Genomic DNA, 20643 nt, shown 5'->3' with positions numbered 1-20643 from the left:
TGGTTTGCACTTAGTGGGACTATGAAAACACATCCCACACCATCACACCACCAGCAACCTGCATTGTTGACACATGGCATGTACCCATGTGGTTTTCTCCATACCTTAGTACTCCCATCACCATGAAACAGCAGGAACCGTTTTTCATCAGACCAGGCAATGTTTTTCACATTCTCCAGTGTCCAGTATTTTCGTTCCTTAGGCCACTGCAACCACATTTTCTTATTTTTCAGCTTTTTGGTTGTGTCAGCCTTCTTTGTCCTCTTTCATCAATGGCGACCACTGGCACTATATAGTAGTGACATCAATAAGGAATCATAGCTTTCACCTGGATTCACTGTATATACACTGAGTGTACAAAACATTAGCAACACCTGCTCTTTCCATGACAGAGACTGACCAGGTGAATCCAGGTTAAAGCTATGATCTCTTATTGATGTTAAATCCACTTCAATCAGTGTAGATGAAGGAGAGGAGACAGGTTAAATAAGGATTTTTAAGCCTTGAGACAATTGAAACATGGATTGTGTGTGTGCCATTCAGAGGGTGATTGGGCAAGAAGAAATATTTAAGTATCTTTGATTACGGTATGGTAGTATGTGCCAGACGCACTGGTATGAGTCTTTCCCTTGTGTATCAAGAATGGTCCACCACCCAAAGGACATCCAGACAACTTGACACAACTGTGGGAAGTATTGGAGTCAACATGGGCCAGCATCCCTGTGGAATGCTTTCAACAGCTTGTAGAGTCAATGCCCCGACGAATTGAGGCTGTTCTGAGGACAAAGGGGCTGCAACTCAATATTAGGAAGGTGTTCGTAATGTTTTCAACACTCAGTGTATATACAGTGCCTTTGGAAAGTATTCAGACCCTTTGACTTTTCCCACATTTATTTACAGCCTTATGCTGAAATGGATTAAATAAAACAATTTATTTAGCAATCTACATGTATTAACCCATTATGACAAATGGGTTTTTAGATTTTTTTTGCAAATGTATTAAAAATAAAAAACAGTAATACCTTATTTCCATAAGTATTCAGACTTGAAATTGAGCTCAGGTACATCCTGTTTCCATTGATCATCCTTGAGATGTTTCTACAACTTGATTGGAGTCCACCTGTGGTAAATTCAATTGATTAGACATGATTTGGAAAGGCACACACCTGTCTATATAAGGTCCCACAGTTCACAGTGCATGTCAGAGCAAAAACCAAGCCATGAGGTAGAAGGAATTGTCCATAGAGCTCCGAGACAGGATTGTGTCGAGGCAAAGATCTGGGGAAGGGTACCAAAACATTTCTGCAGCATTGAGATCCCCAAGATCACAGTGGCCCCCATCATTGTTAAATGGCCGCTTGGCCAAACTGAGCATTCAGTGGAGAAGGGCCTTTGTCAGGGAGGTGAACAAGAACCCAGAGCTCCAGAGTTCCTCTGTGAAGATGGGAGAACGTTCCAGAAGGACCACCATCTCTGCAGCTCTCCACCAATCAGGCCTTTATGGTAGAGTGGCCAGACGGAAGCCACTCCTAAAAGGCACATGACAGCCCGCTTGGAGTTTGCCAGAAGGCACCTAAAGACTATCAGACTGTGAGAAACAAGAGTCTCTCATCTGATGATACCAAGATTGAACTCTTTGGCCTGAATGTCCAGCGTCACCTCTGGAGGAAACTTGCAGCCATCCCTACGGTGAAGCATGGTGGTGGCAGCATCATACTGTGAGGATGTTTTTCAGTGGCAGGGACTGGGAGACTAGCCAGGATCGAGGGAAAGATGAACGGAGCAAAGTACATAGAGATCCTTGATGAAAACATGTTCCAGAGGGCTCAGGACCTCAGACAACGACCCCAAACATACAGCCAAGAAAACGCAGGAGTGGCTTCGGGAAAAGTCTCTAAATGTCCTTGAGTGGCACAGCCCGAGCCCAGACTTGAACCTGATCAAACTTGTCTGGAGAGGCCTGAAAATAGCTGTGCAGCAACACTCTCCATCCAAGCTGACAGAGCTTGAGAGGATCTGCAGAGAAGAATGGGAGAAACTCCCCAAATACAGGTGCCCAAGCAAATCAAAAAAGTAAACTTTAAATCTGAAGGAAGTATGGTTTAAAGTGTCTGAAATGAATCAGAAAGGTATTGGAAAGCTGAGGAAAACTTCAGGGACGATCATGCTAAAGGCAGTAATTGTGTATGATCTTCTGTGTAGAACAAAAAGTGCTATTGCATTCCATTCATTTTACCGCACAATCATCTTGTGTTGATTTGGGCTCGGCGCTAATAAGCCAATACTGGACATCAGCAGATTCAGTACCTAGATGTTTCTAGCTCAAACACAAGCGGAATGAAAGTGGATGAAAGCTGGGTGAAGGGATTTTCCACGTGGGCACTGATCTCAACTCCAGGGGTTATTTAATCAACTCTTATCACTATTCAAATACACTATAAAAAGGTGTACACATGTTGTATTCGGCGCATGTGACAAATAACATTTAATTTTATTAGATTTTTATTTAAATCCGGTCATAGTAATATAATAGCTGCACCAACATTAAAGCACATTCCTCCTACCTCCCCTTGAAGGATATTACTAAAAGTACGCTGCATGTGGCGGGCATGCATGCACCCACCGGGACATTTAATTTATGAAGACTTTTTAAATGACGGATGATAGCAGACGATGAATTAAAGTCATCCTGGGGGAGTGCACCAGCTGTGCTCTTCAGAAATAATCCATGCCCTGCTAAACAGATGGTACTTCTCAATCTCTGGTAGAGGGATGGTACTTCTCATTCACTGGTAGAGGGATGGTACTTCTCATTCACTGGTAGACAGATGGTTCTTCTCATTCACTGGTAGACAGATGGTTCTTCTCACTCTCTGGTAGACAGATGGTTCTTCTCATTCTCTGGTAGACAGATGGTACTTCTCAATCTCTGGTAGAGGGATGGTACTTCTCATTCACTGGTAGACAGAAGGTTCTTCTCATTCTCTGGTAGAGGGATGGTACTTCTCAATCTCTGGTAGACAGATGGTTCTTCTCATTCACTGGTAGACAGATGGTTCTTCTCACTCTCTGGTAGACAGATGGTACTTCTCAATCTCTGGTAGACAGATGGTTCTTCTCATTCTCTGGTAGACAGATGGTTCTTCTCATTCACTGGTAACCAGATGGTTCTTCTCATTCTCTGATAGACAGATGGTTCTTCTCACTCTCTGGTAGATAGATGGTTCTTCTCATTCACTGGTAAACAGATGGTTCTTCTCATTCTCTGGTAGACAGATGGTACTTCTCAATCTCTGGTAGAAAGATGGTTCTTCTCACTCTAGTAGACAGATGGTACTTCTCACTCTCTAGTAGACAGATGGTTCTTCTCATTCACTGGTAGCCAGATGGTTCTTCTCACTCTCTGGTAGACAGATGGTTCTTCTCACTCTCTAGTAGACAGATGGTTCTTCTCACTCTAGTAGACAGATGGTACTTCTCACTCTGGTAGACAGATGGTACTTCTCACTCTCTAGTAGACAGATGGTTCTTCTCACTCTCTAGTAGACAGATGGTTCTTCTCACTCTCTAGTAGACAGATGGTTCTTCTCACTCTCTGGTAGACAGATGGTTCTTCTCACTCTCTAGTAGACAGATGGTACTTCTCAATCTCTAGTAGACAGGTGGTTCTTCTCACTCTCTAGTATACAGGTGGTTCTTCTCACTCTAGTAGACAGATGGTACTTCTCACTCTAGTAGACAGATGGTACTTCTCACTCTCTAGTAGACAGATGGTTCTTCTCACTCTAGTAGACAGATGGTACTTCTCACTCTCTAGTAGACAGATGGTTCTTCTCACTCTAGTAGACAGATGGTACTTCTCACTCTCTAGTAGACAGATGGTTCTTCTCACTCTAGTAGACAGATGGTACTTCTCACTCTAGTAGACAGATTGTTCTTCTCACTCTCTAGTAGACAGATGGTTCTTCTCACTCTCTGGTAGACAGATGGTACTTCTCAATCTCTAGTAGACAGATGGTTCTTCTCACTCTCTGGTAGACAGATGGTTCTTCTCACTCTCTGGTAGACAGATGGTTCTTCTCACTCTCTGGTAGACAGATGGTTCTTCTCAATCTCTAGTAGACAGATGGTTCTTCTCACTCTCTGGTAGACAGATGGTTCTTCTCACTCTCTGGTAGACAGATGGTTCTTCTCACTCTCTAGTAGACAGATGGTTCTACTCACTCTCTGGTAGACAGATGGTTCTTCTCATTCACTGGTAGACAGATGGTTCTTCTCACTCTCTGGTAGACAGATGGTTCTTCTCACTCTCTGGTAGACAGATGGTTCTTCTCACTCTAGTAGACAGATGGTACTTCTCACTCTAGTAGACAGATGGTACTTCTCAATCTCTAGTAGACAGATGGTTCTTCTCACTCTCTGGTAGACAGATGGTTCTTCTCACTCTCTGGTAGACAGATGGTTCTTCTCACTCTCTGGTAGACAGATGGTTCTTCTCAATCTCTAGTAGACAGATGGTTCTTCTCACTCTCTGGTAGACAGATGGTTCTTCTCATTCACTGGTAGACAGATGGTTCTTCTCACTCTCTGGTAGACAGATGGTTCTTCTCACTCTCTGGTAGACAGATGGTTCTTCTCACTCTCTGGTAGACAGATGGTTCTTCTCACTCTCTGGTAGACAGATGGTTCTTCTCAATCTCTAGTAGACAGATGGTTCTTCTCACTCTCTGGTAGACAGATGGTTCTTCTCATTCACTGGTAGACAGATGGTTCTTCTCACTCTCTAGTAGACAGATGGTTCTTCTCACTCTCTGGTAGACAGATGGTTCTTCTCAATCTCTAGTAGACAGATGGTTCTTCTCACTCTCTGGTAGACAGATGGTTCTTCTCACTCTCTGGTAGACAGATGGTTCTTCTCAGTCTCTGGTAGACAGATGGTACTTCTCACTCTAGTAGACAGATGGTACTTCTCACTCTAGTAGACAGATGATACTTCTCCTTCTCAGACCTTTTTTAAGGAAGTATCACTTAACTGTGACTACGTATCCCAAATGTAATCCTCTAGTGCACTACGTTTAACCAGAACCATATGGGCTCCGGTCAAAAAGTAGTATATAGGGCGATAGGGTGCCATTTGGGAACCAACCAGCCTATGACTGCAGTACTGCACTCCAGTGAGTCACCCTGTTCTCCTTTAGAGTAATATAAAAGCTGTCACCTATAATCCAGGTGCCTCATTACATTCATGGGGCCATTTCAACCGCAGACACTTGTCATAATGAAAATAAACTGTCACAGGTATATTATAACAAAACACGCAACTCCTGTGGCGTTGTCCGTGTCAAATAACCCTATAAAGTAAAGCACGTACGATGTGGCCAACTTGACAGCATTACAAATGCCTGCATTTCAACGATGGCTGAAAGAGTCCAGACCATCTGTGTATTAAGTATCAAAGTCTAATGTGCTTGAACTAGTGTGCTAAAAACAAATACAGACATACGAATCTACACATACGAATCTACACATACCAATATAGACATACCAATCTAGACATACCAATATAGACATACCAATATAGACATACCAATATAGACATACGATCTAAACATACGAATCTAGACATACGAATCTACACATACCAATATAGAAATACCAATATAGACATACCAATATAGACATACCAATATAGACATACCAATCTAGACATACCAATATAGACATACCAATATAGACATACCAATATAGACATACGATCTAAACATACGAATCTAGACATACGAATCTAGACATACGAATCTACACATACCAATATAGAAATACCAATATAGACATACCAATATAGACATACCAATATAGAAATACCAATATAGACATACCAATATAGACATACCAATATAGACATACCAATATAGACATACCAATATAGACATACCAATATAGAAATACCAATATAGACATACCAATATAGAAATACCAATATAGAAATACCAATATAGACATACCAATATAGAAATACCAATATAGACATACCAATATAGACATACCAATATAGAAATACCAATATAGACATACGATCTAAACATACGAATATAGACATACCAATATAGACATACGAATACAGACATATGAATATAGACATACGACGATAGACATATGAATTTAGACATACGAATCAGGACATAGCAATATAGATATATCAATATAGACATACCAATAAAGAAACCAATATAGATATATCAATATAGACATACCAATATAGACATACCAATATAGATATATCAATATAGACATACCAATATAGACATACCAATATAGATATACTAATATAGACATACCAATATAGATATACCAATATAGACATACCAATATAGAAACCAATATAGACATACCAATATAGACATACCAATTATCTATGCATAAGTCACTTTCATAACTCTACCCATATGTACATATTACCTCAATTACCTGGACTAACCGGTGCCCCCGCACATTGACTTTGTACGGGTACCCCCTGTATATAGCCTCTCTATTGTTATTTACTGCTGCTCTGTAATTATTTGTTACTTTTATTTTATTATTTTTGTAGTTTTCTTGAAACTGCATTGCTGGTTAAGGGCTTGTAAGCAAGCATTTCACTGTAAAGTCTACACGTGTTGTATTCGGCACATGTGACAAATACAATCTGATTTGATTTGAATATAGGCATAACAGTATAGACATACCAATATAGAGGGGGGGGTTTCTCCAAAAATACCTGATGGACAACAAGATTGCTCTCCCTAGTATGTTGTGTTTTGGAAACAGGGGCTGGAAGGAGGGAGGGAGGGATGAAAGGTGGGCAGTGTGCTGGTATGTGGTCTACAATGTACTGTGCATCTTCCTCTATCTTCTCTGTGGTGATAGCAGAAAGGGTCCCTCCACTCCTCCTTTCTCCACCCTCCCTTCCTCCACTATCCCTCCGTCTTATTCACATGTCTATCTGCCTGCTATCCGTGTCCTTGAGCTAAGATTACAGATGCCCTGCCTTTGATATATGACACATCATGTGCCACAGCTTTTCATACAATCAATAACCTGCAACCCAGGAAAGAAAAAACCCTGGGCCCAAATCATTTAGTTGACTGGCTGGTAGGTTGGTTAGTGAGTTTGCTGGTGGGTGGGTGAGTTGGTTGGTTTGTGGGTTGGTTGGTTTGTTTGTGGCTTGGCTGGTGGGTTGGTTGGTTTGTGGGTTGGTTGGTTTGTTTGTGGGTTGGCTGGTGGGTTGGTTGGTTGGTTTGTGGGTTGGTTAGTGGGTGAGTTAGTGGGTTGGTTGGTTTTTGGGTTGGTTAGTGGGTGGGTTGGTGGGCTGGTTGGTTGGTTTGTTTGTGGGTTGGTTGGTTGGTTGGTTTGTTTGTGGGTTGGCTGGCTGGCTGGCTGGCTGGCTGGCTGGCTGGCTGGCTGGCTGGTGGATTGGATGGTTTGTTTGTGGGTTGGTGGGTGGGTTGGTTAGTGGGTGAGTTAGTGGGTTGGTTGGTTTGTGGGTTGGTTGGTTAGTGGGTGGGTTGGTGGGCTGGTTGGTTGGTTTGTTTGTGGGTTGGTTGGTGGGTGGGTGGGTTGGTTGGTTGGTTTGTTTGTGGGTTGGCTGGCTGGCTGGCTGGCTGGCTGGCTGGCTGGCTGGTGGATTGGATGGTTTGTTTGTGGGTTGGTGGGTGGGTTGGTTGGTTTGTGTGTTGGTTTTTGTTGTTTGGTTTGTGGGTGGGCTGGTTGGTTGGTTTGTGGGTTGATTGGTTGGTTGGTGGGTTGGTTGGTTGGTGGTTTGACTGGTTGGTGGGTTGGTTAATTTGTTGGTGGGTGGGTTGTTTTGTGGGTTGGTTGGTTTGTTGGTTTGTGGATGGGTTGGTTTGTGATTGGGTTGATTGACTGGCTGGTTGCCTAGCTAGCTAGTTCAGTAGCTAAGGGTTATCTGACTGCTGCTGTTCTCAGCTTGTTGTTATCTAGCGTGTGTCACCTTGAATAGCTTCATTTGTGTTCATTCATAGTGTATGAGTGACCCATTAACAAGCAGAGAATGTGATCTACAAATCATCACCCACTGCTGTGCTACTGGCAACTCAGCAACTCTACACATTTGTTATGTACATTTACATTCTAGTCATTTAGCAGACGCTCTTATTCAGAACGACTTTTCTTAAGATTCCATCTGGTGTAGGTCATTTACCTGTTTCATTAGGCTGTCTGCTGCTCTCTCTCTCTCTCTCTCCCTCTCACATATTTCTCTCTCGCTCTCTTTCGCTCATCTCTCTCTCTCTCTCTCTGTCTCTCGCTCTCGCTAAATCATTTGCCTCTACCACTCTAATTTCTTTCTCTCTTCCTGTCTCGCTCTTTCATTTCTCTCACTTTTTCATCACTCCCTCTCCCTCTCTCTCTCTCCTCTCCCTCATAAACAGCTTCAGAATAGAGGGCTACCAACTCATATTTTGGTGGTAAATTAGATTTATATGCAGGCAGGACCCTGCCATAAATTTGCTGCTCTGCATCATTAATATTTGTAACAGATGTTTACTGATTGTTGATTACCAGCCATGTTGACCAGTGAAATCTGTTCATAAAATGAGTGGAATTCATGGCCAATACAAGGCGTAGAGAGAAACACCAGCAGAAAAACCCTCATAATCAGTGACAAACATATTTGGAAATGGCAATATGAATGAATTAGGATTGGAAGTTAAAATAAAATAAGACTGAGGCCTCTTTGCCGCTCGGTTTTAGTTATAGCACATAGACAATTTAAAAGTTTTACATTGAATGAAATGTGAAGTGTTTTATTAGAATGTTCCTATTGTGTTTTTATCAAGCAAGCCATGTCATTATAGTGAATGTCTATTGACCTCTATCTCTGTAAATATCCTGACGATAACATAATGAATATTTGAATAAATCCATGATGCATTTTTAGAGGTTATATATACAGCTCTGGAAAAAAATTAAGAGACCACTGCAAAATGATCAGTTTCTCTGGTTTTTCTATTTATAGGTATGTGTTTGGGTAAAATGAACATTTTGTTTTATTCTATAAACTACTGACAACATTTCTCCCAAATTCCAAATAAAAATGTTGTCATTTAGAGCATTTATTTGCAGAAAATGACAACTAGTCAAAATAACAACTGAGCCACGGCCAAATCATCACCGATCCGCCACCAAATTTCACAGTGGGTGTGAGACACTGTGGCTTGTAGGCCTCTCCAGGTCTCGCAGTGGGTGTGAGACACTGTGGCTTGAAGGCCTCTCCAGGTCTCACAGTGGGTGTGAGACACTGTGGCTTGTAGGCCTCTCCAGGTCTCACAGTGGGTGTGAGACACTGTGGCTTGTAGGCCTCTCCAGGTCTCACAGTGGGTGTGAGACACTGTGGCTTGTAGGCCTCTCCAGATCTCACACTCACTGTGACATTTGGTGGAGGATCGGTGATGATCTGGGGATGGTTCAGCAAGGCTGGAATCGGGCAGAATTGTCTTTGTGAAGGACACATGAATCAAGCTGTAACGATGTGTGCTGAGAGTCGGGAAGCAAGTTCAGGGAGTGAGTGTTTTAATAAATTAACACAACATAATACAAAACAAGAACCACGAACAATGCCCAGACATGACAAAGAAACAGAAACAATGACGCCTGGGGAAGGAACCAAAGGGAGTGACATATATAGGGAAGGAACCAAAGGGAGTGACATATATAGGGAAGGAACCAAAGGGAGTGACATATATAGGGAAGGAACCAAAGGGAGTGATATATATAGGGAAGGAACCAAAGGGAGAGACATATATAGGGAAGGAACCAAAGGGAGTGACATATATAGGGAAGGAACCAAAGGGAGTGACATATATAGGGAAGGAACCAAAGGGAGTGACATATATAGGGAAGGAACCAAAGGGAGTGACATATATAGGGAAGGAACCAAAGGGAGTGACATATAGGGAAGGAACCAAAGGGAGTGACATATATAGGAAAGGAACCAAAGGGGAGTGACATATCTAGGGAAGGAACCAAAGGGAGTGACATATATAGGGAAGGAACCAAAGGGAGAGACATATATAGGGAAGGAACCAAAGGGAGTGACATATATAGGGAAGGAACCAAAGGGAGTGACATATATAGGGAAGGAACCAAAGGGAGTGACATATATAGGGAAGGAACCAAAGGGAGTGACATATACAGGGAAGGAACCAAAGGGAGTGACATATATAGGGAAGGAACCAAAGGGAGTGATATATATAGGGAAGGAACCAAAGGGAGTGACATATATAGGGAAGGAACCAAAGGGAGTGATATATAGGGAAGGAACCAAAGGGAGAGACTATATTAGGGAAGGAACCAAAGGGAGTGACATATATAGGGAAAGGAACCAAAGGGAGTGACATATATAGGGAAGGAACCAAAGGGGAGTGACATATATAGGGAAGGAACCAAAGGGAGTGACATATATAGGGAAGGAACCAAAGGGAGTGACATATATAGGGAAGGAACCAAAGGGAGTGACATATATAGGGAAAGGAACCAAAGGGAGTGACATATATAGGGAAGGAACCAAAGGGAGTGACATATAGGGAAGGAACCAAAGGGAGTGACATATATAGGGAAGGAACCAAAGGGGAGTGACATATATAGGGAAGGAACCAAAGGGAGTGACATATATAGGGAAGGAACCAAAGGGAGTGATATATATAGGGAAGGAACCAAAGGGAGTGACATATACAGGAAGGAACCAAAGGGAGTGACATATATAGGGAAGGAACCAAAGGGAGTGATATATATAGGGAAGGAACCAAAGGGAGTGACATATATAGGGAAGGAACCAAAGGGAGTGACATATATAGGGAAGGAACCAAAGGGAGTGACATATATAGGGAAGGAACCAAAGGGAGTGACATATATAGGGAAGGAACCAAAGGGAGTGACATATATAGGGAAGGAACCAAAGGGAGTGATATATATAGGGAAGGAACCAAAGGGAGTGATATATACAGGGAAGGAACCAAAGGGAGTGACATATATAGGGAAGGAACCAAAGGGAGTGACATATATAGGGAAGGAACCAAAGGGAGTGACATATATAGGGAAGGAACCAAAGGGAGTGACATATATAGGGAAGGAACCAAAGGGAGTGACATATATAGGGAAGGAACCAAAGGGAGTGACATATATAGGGGAAGGAACCAAAGGGAGTGACATATATAGGGAAGGAACCAAAGGGAGTGACATATATAGGGAAGGAACCAAAGGGAGTGACATATATAGGGAAGGAACCAAAGGGAGTGACATATATAGGGAAGGAACCAAAGGGAGTGACATATATAGGGAAGGAACCAAAGGGAGTGACATATATAGGGAAGGTAATCAGGGAGGTGATGGAGTCCAGGTGAGTCTGATGACACGCAGGTGTGCGTAACGATGGTGACAGGTGTGCGCCATAACGAGCAGCCTGGTGACCTAGAGGCCGGAGAGGGAGCACACGTGATACAAGCCACATACAAGGTTGTCCTGGAAGAAAACGTGTTTCCTTCTGCTCTGACAATGTTCCCCTTGTCTGAGGATATTTTTTTCTAGCATGACAATGCTCCATGCTACACAGCCAGGTCAATCAAGGTGTGGATGGAGGACCACCAGATCAAGACCCTGTCATGGCCAGCCCAATCTCCAGACCTGAACCCCATTGAAAACCTCTGGAATGTGATCAAGAGGAAGATGGATGGTCACAAGCCATCAAACAAAGCCAGGAGTGGCATAAAGTCCCCCAACATCATGTGAAAGACTGGTGGAGAGCATGCCAAGACGCATGAAAGCTGTGATTAAGTTAAAACATTAGTATTGTCTTGTTTAGAAACGAATATGAACTTTCTTTCTTTGCATTATTTGAGGTCTGACAACACTGCATCTTTTTTTGTTATTTTGGCCAGTTGTCATTTTCTGCAAATAAACGCTCTAAATGACAACATTTTTATTTGGAATTTGGGAGAAATGTGGTCAGTAGTTTATAGAATAGAACAAACAAAAAATTTTCATTTTACCCAAACACATACCTAGAAATAGTAAAACCAGAGAAACTGATAATTTTGCAGTGGTCTCTTAATTTTTTCCAGAGCTGTATATATATATATATACACACGTGTATATATATTTTATTTGTTTGTTGTTCTATGGATTGTAATAGAAATAACACTAATCCTATCTGTTGCTATTAGCAGGGCCGGAATAATGCAGGGGCTTACAGGAGCACGCTCTCAATTTTCAAAATACACCATAGAGCATTATTTAGCCACAGAGAATCCATAGTAAAAACAAAAAAAACAGAGCCCCAGGTCCGTTAGATAGCCTATTTCCTGATTCAATGATTGATGCGCTCCAAATAGACATCATCACTTTGGACAAACGTTCTCCCTTTGACCTTCCAGGCTATTGAGAACAGAGCTGCATGCCTATTTCCTGTCTACTTCCTGTCTAGTTGGGACAGATGTACAGGCTACTGATGAAATAGCTGGCTGTCTAGTTCCTGACTGGTTCCTGTCTAGTTCCTGTCTAGTTGGGACAGAGATGTACAGGCTACTGATAAAAGAGCTGCCTGTCTAGTTCCTGTCTAGTTCCTGTCTAGTTCCTGTCTAGTTCCTGTCTAGTTGGGACAGAGATGTACAGGCTACTGATAAAAGAGCTGCCTGTCTAGTTCCTGTCTGGTTCCTGTCTAGTTCCTGTCTGGTTCCTGTGTAATTCCTGTCTAGTTCCTGTCTAGTTGGGACAGAGATGTACAGGCTACTGATAAAAGAGCTGCCTGTCTAGTTCCTGTCTAGTTCTGTTAGTTCCTGTCTGGTTCTGTTAGTTCCTGTCTAGTTCCTGTCTGGTTCCTGTCTAGTTCCTGTCTAGTTGGGACAGAGATGTACAGGCTACTGATAAAAGAGCTGCCTGTCTAGTTCCTGTCTAGTTCCTGTCTAGTTCCTGTCTGGTTCCTGTCTAGTTCCTGTGTAATTCCTGTCTAGTTCCTGTCTAGTTGGGACTGAGATGTACAGGCTACTGATAAAAGAGCTGCCTGTCTAGTTCCTGTCTAGTTCCTGTCTAGTTCCTGTCTAGTTGGGACAGAGATGTACAGGCTACTGATAAAAGAGCTGCCTGTCTAGTTCCTGTCTAGTTCCTGTCTAGTTCCTGTCTGGTTCCTGTCTAATTCCTGTGTAGTTCCTGTCTAGTTCCTGTCTAGTTGGGACAGAGATGTACAGGCTACTGATAAAAGAGCTGCCTGTCTAGTTCCTGTCTAGTTCCTGTCTGGTTCCTGTCTAGTTCCTGTCTAGTTCCTGTCTAGTTCCTGTCTAGTTGGGACAGAGATGTACAGGCTACTGATAAAAGAGCTGCCTGTCTAGTTCCTGTCTAGTTCCTGTCTAGTTCCTGTCTAGTTCCTGTCTGGTTCCTGTCTAGTTCCTGTCTAGTTAAGAGAGACAGGCTACTGATAAAAGAGCTGCCTGTCTAGTTCCTGTCTAGTTCCTGTCTAGTTCCTGTCTAGTTCCTGTCTAGTTGGGACAGAGATGTACAGGCTACTGATAAAAGAGCTGCCTGTCTAGTTCCTGTCTAGTTCCTGTCTAGTTCCTGTCTGGTTCCTGTCTAGTTCCTGTCTAGTTCCTGTCTAGTTCCTGTCTAGTTCCTGTCTAGTTCCTGTCTAGTTGGGACTGAGATGTACAGGCTACTGATAAAAGAGCTGCCTGTCTAGTTCCTGTCTAGTTCCTGTCTGGTTCCTGTCTAGTTCCTGTCTAGTTCCTGTCTAGTTCCTGTCTAGTTGGGACAGAGATGTACAGGCTACTGATAAAAGAGCTGCCTGTCTAGTTCCTGTCTAGTTCCTGTCTAGTTCCTGTCTAGTTCCTGTCTGGTTCCTGTCTAGTTCCTGTCTAGTTCCTGTCTAGTTCCTGTCTAGTTGGGACAGAGATGTACAGGCTACTGATAAAAGAGCTGCCTGTCTAGTTCCTGTCTAGTTCCTGTCTAGTTCCTGTCTAGTTCCTGTCTGGTTCCTGTCTAATTCCTGTGTAATTCCTGTCTAGTTCCTGTCTAGTTGGGACTGAGATGTACAGGCTACTGATAAAAGAGCTGCCTGTCTAGTTCCTGTCTAGTTCCTGTCTGGTTCCTGTCTAGTTCCTGTCTAGTTCCTGTCTAGTTCCTGTCTAGTTCCTGTCTAGTTCCTGTCTGGTTCCTGTCTAGTTCCTGTCTAGTTGGGACAGAGATGTACAGGCTACTGATAAAAGAGCGGCCTGTCTAGTTCCTGTCTGGTTCCTGTCTAGTTCCTGTCTGGTTGGGACAAGATGTCGGCTAGTAAAAGTGCCTGTCTAGTTCCTGTCTAGTTCCTGTCTAGTTCCTGTCTAGTTCCTGTCTGGTTCCTGTCTAGTTGGGACAGAGATGTACAGGCTACTGATAAAAGAGCTGCCTGTCTAGTTCCTGTCTAGTTCCTGTCTGGTTCCTGTCTAGTTCCTGTCTGGTTCCTGTCTAGTTGGGACAGAGATGTACAGGCTACTGATAAAGGCCTGTCTGGTTCCTGTCTAGTTCCTGTCTGGTTCCTGTCTAGTTGGGACAGAGATGTACAGGCTACTGATAAAAGAGCGGCCTGTCTAGTTCCTGTCTAGTTCCTGTCTAGTTCCTGTCTAGCTGGGACAGAGATGTACAGCATGTAAATGCACATAGTATATTATTTATCTGAGGCTTACGTGTGTGTGTGTGTGTGTGTGTGTGTGTGTGTGTGTGTGTGTGTGTGTGTGTGTGTGTGTGTGTGTGTGTGTGTGTGTGTGTGTGTCTTGCTGTCTCAACACAAGCCACGACAGAGGAGTCTGAGCCGCTGGCATTAGCTTCGTAGCGACAGCCCCACTTTATCATGGTTTTACCTTCATGCATAATTAAAAAGGTAAATTACCTGCCATGTACAAAATTCTAATGCTGGAGAAAACAGGGCTACATTAAAATGTATTTTCCTTTCCGTGAGACAAACAGGGAATCAATGAATCGTCATATATTATTGTGGCCCAAATGGCACCCTATTCCCTACATAGTGCTTTTGACCAGAACCCTATGTACCCTGGTCTAAAGTAGTGCACTATGTAGGGAATAGGGTACCATATAGGATAGAGCAATGGTGGAGGGATCCAGAGGAGAGAACAGAGATTGGCTACAGCTGTTCTCATTGAAGAGGTCCTATACAATAGTGTGTGTGTGTGTGTGTGTGTGTGTGTGTGTGTGTGTGTGTGTGTGTGTGTGTGTGTGTGTGTGTGTGTGTGTGTGTGTGTGTGTGTGTGTGTGTAAGCTTATGAGGCGAATGGCTGATGGGCATCAGGCAGGTTTGGAATACTGTGCAACACAAACTGTTCCTAGGGACTGTGATATATACCGTCTGGTGGAGAGGAAGCACTCCAGCATGTGTGCAGGACAGACATAGTACCCATGTTATACAGATAACAACTTTGTCAGTATTTAAATTGTTTCCTTTTCAAGCATCACAAACAGATGAGCTCCTATCAGAAAGCTATTTTCTTTACTAAGGAGATTGTAGAACTGGTGTCACCGGGGGAAAGTGGGAGAGGGAGTGAGGGGGAGAGAGGAGAAAGTGGGAGAGGGGAGAGAGGAGAAAGGGGTGAGGGGGAGAGGGGAAGAGGGAGTAGAATGGGGGACAAGGGGAAAGAGGGGAGAATGTGAGAGAGAGGAGAGACGAGAAGAGGGGAGAGAGGAGAAAGGGGTGAGGGGGAGAGGGGAAGAGGGAGTAGAATGGGGGACAAGGGGAAAGAGGGGAGAATGTGAGAGAGAGGAGAGACGAGAAAGGGGGGAGAGGGAGAGAGGAGAAAGGGGCGAGGGGGAGAGGGGAAGAGGGAGTAGAATGGGGGACAAGGGGAAAGAGGGGAGAATGTGAGAGAGGAGAGACGAGAAAGGGGGAAAAGGGAGAGAGGGAAAAGGGGAGAGGGGGAGGGAGGAGATTAAGTAATAAGGGAAGAGAGGGGAGATGGGTGAGAGAGAGGAGAGAGGGAGAGAGGAGAAAGGGGGAGAGGGGAGATGGGTGAGAGAGAGGAGAGAGGGAGAGAGGAGAAAGGGGGAGAGGGGAGATGGGTGAGAGAGAGGAGAGAGGGAGAGAGGAGAAAGGGGGAGAGGGGAGAGAGGGAGAGAGGAGAGAAAATTCCCCAATAACAATGAGGAGGGGTCTGAGGAGGGGTCTGAGGAGGGGTCTGAGGAGGGGATTTTGGAGGGGATTTGAGGAGAGGTCAGGATATTGGCTGTGGAATGTTTTTAGGGGATTACCAGCTGGGTCTGGAGGGAGCTGACAGCTGGAGAGAAGAGAGAAGGGAACTAAAGAGGTTAAGGCGCATAACAGGGATAAGGCGGACAGGCCTACTTCAGTAGGAACCCTTGGTCAGCAAATACATTCAAACCACTGCTGCTGGGAGAGGAATTAACAGATATTGGCCAAATCCCAGTGATAGAGTTTATTAAATGGTAATATATACAGTCTTAATCAGGTGCAATTTTAGGATATGCAATAATCAACAATTATTTGGCAACTGACATCCCAAAACAACATGCCGTTTGCTGAAAACAGCACAAATTATAAAGCTGGGATTCTGTTAAAAAATGGTTTGGCCATAATCAAAAAAACACATTTTAACTTCCATTGACATTATAGGTAGATATTTTCAGAGATAATGTCTATGAGAAAATAATGTGATGATATGAGTTACTGTAAATAAGATGATCCATCTTGCACAAGTCTCTATCAAAGCTACACAAGCAACACACTTACAGCCAGAGACAGTACCATGTTCATTGACTCGTGCAATAATGTTTCCAAGTTTCCAATTTGACAAAAGAGCTTGACGTTATAGATGTAGTTAGTGTATCATACAATAATATATTAGTCAAAGAAAATCATCTGCCGTGGGTGACTCATGAATTTACAAATAAATTGCTACAGGCTTAAATTGGTATTTCTTTCCAACAGAGCTTTGACGTGCTGTGCTTACAGGCATTTTTAGTGGTCGAAGCGTCTCTCATCTCTCCTCCGTCTCTCTCACTTTATTCCATTTCTCTCTCTCTCTCTCTCTACTACAAACACCAATCTCTATGCAATGAAAAATTCCTGTTTTTATCTACAGTACACTTACAGGAGAATCAAAAGGATATGCTTGGATGAACAAAGGTTAAAAACAAAAGAGATAATAAATTGTTTGAGTGTCATGTTCAATTTTTACAACAGCATTACCGTAGCATTAACCATAACAGGATTTAAGATGTTACCAGTACACTGAACAATCCACTTTGCATCGGCTGTGCATCCTGCCCGCCGTGTGATTCATTGAGAGGAAACAACTATCACATTTTTCCACCGAGACACACGGACACGGACACACACTGAACACACACTGAACACACAAACACACACACATGGCCCTGATAAATAATACATTATATTTGGCCCTGGCATCGTCTATCTGTTGCAGCAATAGGGCTACTCAAACCCTCTGATGTTTTATAGTAATGAGTAATGTACTGGCAGATAGTTATATTCTGCAGTAATATATACTAGTATTGGTTGATATAGTCACAAGCAACACATAACACTCAGGTTTACAAGACAATAGCCCTCAAAGTGTCATTTCTCAAAGCCTGATGTTTTATGAGAAGTTTTACATTTAATGGCAGATTTTTACTGATAAAGAAGTCTGTGTTGTGAATGGTAAAATGTTTGTTACACTATAACTATAACATTAATTTATTATTTTTTCTACTTAAACTGTGAATGGTGCACACTTACATAGATTGACACCAGCCAATGTGTAACTTTAAATAGTACCTTTATATTTAAGGAATAATCAATGAGAGGGCTAGCTATGTATTCTCTGGAAAATAATGAACGACGTGGAAGGTGTGTTCCACGACGCGCTAGCGAAGTGGAACTTACCTTCCACAGAGTTGCATTATTTTCCAGAGAACGCATTGAGCCCTGAGTTGATTATAAACCCTTTCCTACAATGGCACTAATTGAACACACGCACCACAACAACAACAAAAATTGCTAATTTGCTGGTAGAAATGTGTTCCACATCAACTGAAGTAGCTAGCTAGCAAGTTTATGAGATAGCTACAGTGGTTGCCTTGGTAACCAAACACACAGACTTGCTAGTTTAGCTAACCAAATCATCTGTCCTAGCTTGCTAGTACGAAACTCTAATTCAACAATGTCAATAATGTTTTCAATTCAATTTATGCATTCCAAAGCCCCTCAATCATGCTGTAGAACAAGAATGAACTATAGCCATTGAATTCTACAGCGCTGATATACTGTGCGTTATAGGGAAATAATAGAATGCCCTTCAAGCCAATCAGAAATAATTACTCAACAATGCCATGGTTTAATTAAGTGATAATTCCCAAGAAGCTGGTGTTTGGAGGATTTACATACATATACATATACATACATACATACATACATATATATATATATATATATATATATATATATACATATACATATACATATACATATATATATATATATATATATATATATATATATATAAAAAAAATATAATTTTTATTTATTAATTTATTCATACTATTTCACCCTTCCACAACATATTCCACGACACAACTCTAGGGTGACTAGGTCTGGTCATTCGTTCTATCCGTCGGCTCGGTTGCCAGAAACGTGACCCAGTCATTCCGTCTTTTTGTTCTGTATCAATGGACGTGACCCAGTCGTTCAGTCTTTTTGTTCTGTATCAATGGACGTTACCCAGTCGTTCCGTCTTTTTGTTCTGTATCAATGGACGTGACCCAGTCGTTCAGTCTTTTTGTTCTGTATCAATGGACGTGACCCAGTCGTTCAGTCTTTTTGTTCTGTATCAATGGACGTGACCCAGTCGTTCAGTCTTTTTGTTCTGTATCAATGGACGTTACCCAGTCGTTCAGTCTTTTTGTTCTGTATCAATGGATGTGACCCAGTTGTTTGTATTAAATGTTCCATTGGCTGGCAACGTTCTTATCCCTTTCTTACTAGCTAGCCAACTACGGCTAATTTAAAGTCACGTCAAACAGTGCAGCCAGAATAACAACAAAGTAGCTGCATTTGCACTTGTTTAAGCTGTTTTCTAGTAACATTTATTTGGATACATCCATAACAATGAGCTAATGATGCGGGATTTTGCCTGGCGTAGAAAGTGTGCTCTCTCATCAGGACACTATTGTTCAGAGGAGCTAGCCAACAACACAGCCAACACAATCAAACTGAAGCTGGAAAGACTGCAAACTAGAAAGAAAAGCTGCCTGTCTGTCTGTCTAATCCCGACTCCCGACACGATCATTACTATGGACAGATACAGACAGCAATGTTTATACAACTCTCTGCTGTTGAAAACTAAATGTTAGTCTAAAAGAAATGTGAGATAATGTCCAGATGCTTTTTATAGTGGAGATAGTGGCTGATGAGACAGTGGATTGTGCAGTCAGATGGAACAGAGTGAATAGGCATTATAACGTCATAGATTTCGCCCGTGGTAATTTGTGCAATAGACACCGACTGGAATGCAGTTTTAACCAATCAGCATTCAGGATTAGACCCACTCGTTGTATAAATCTTTATACAGTGCCTTCAGAAAGTATTCAAACCCCTTATCTTTTTCCACATTTTGTTGTGTTACAGACTGAATTTAAAATGGATACAATTTAGATTTTTTTGTCACTGGCCTACACACAAAACCCCATAATGTCAAAGTGGAATTTTTACAAATTAATAAAAATGAAAAGCTGAACTGTCTTGACTCAATATGTATTCAACCCCTTTGTTATGACAAGCCTAAATAAATTCAGGAGTAAAAATGTGCTTAACAAGTCACATAATAAGTTGCATGGACTCATTCTGTGCAATAATAATGTTTAACACGATTTTTGAACGTCTACCTCATCTCTGTACCCCCACACAAACAATTATCTGTAAGGTCCTTCAGTCAAGCAGTACATTTCTAACACAGATTCAACCACAAAGATCAGGGAGGTTTTCCAATGCCTCGCAAAGAAGGGCACCTATTATTAGATGGGTAAAAAAAAACAGTCACTACAAAGATACAGGCGTCCTTCCTAAGTCAGTTGCCGGAGAGGAAGGGAACAGTTTAGGGATTTCACCATGAGGCCAATGGAGACTTTAAAACAGTTGCAGAGTTTAATGGCTGTGATTGGAGAAAACTGAGGATGGATCAACAACATTGTAGTTACTCCACAATACTAACCTAAATTACAGAGTGAAAAAAAGGAAGCCTGAACAGAATATAAATATTCCAAAACATGCAGTCTGTTTGTAACAAGGCACTAAAGTAATACCAAAAAAAATGTGGCAAAGCAATTAACTTTTTGTCCTGATTACAAAGTGTTATGTTTGGGGCAAATCCAATGCAACACATTACTGAGTACCACTCTCCATATTTTCAAGCATAGTGATGGCTGCAAAACCTGGTCCAGTCTGCTTTCCACCAGACACTGGATGATGAATTCCCCTTTCAGCAGGACAATAACCTAAAACACAAGGCCAAATATACACTGGAGTTGCTTACCAAGTAGACAGTGAATTTTCCTGATTGACTAAGTTACTGTTTTGACTTAAATGTGTTTGAAAAT

This window comes from Salmo salar, chromosome ssa28, assembly GCF_905237065.1.
Source record: "Salmo salar chromosome ssa28, Ssal_v3.1, whole genome shotgun sequence".
Taxonomy (NCBI): domain Eukaryota; kingdom Metazoa; phylum Chordata; class Actinopteri; order Salmoniformes; family Salmonidae; genus Salmo; species Salmo salar.
The sequence above is the reverse complement of the archived record's forward strand: the minus strand, read 5'-3'. Positions refer to the sequence as shown.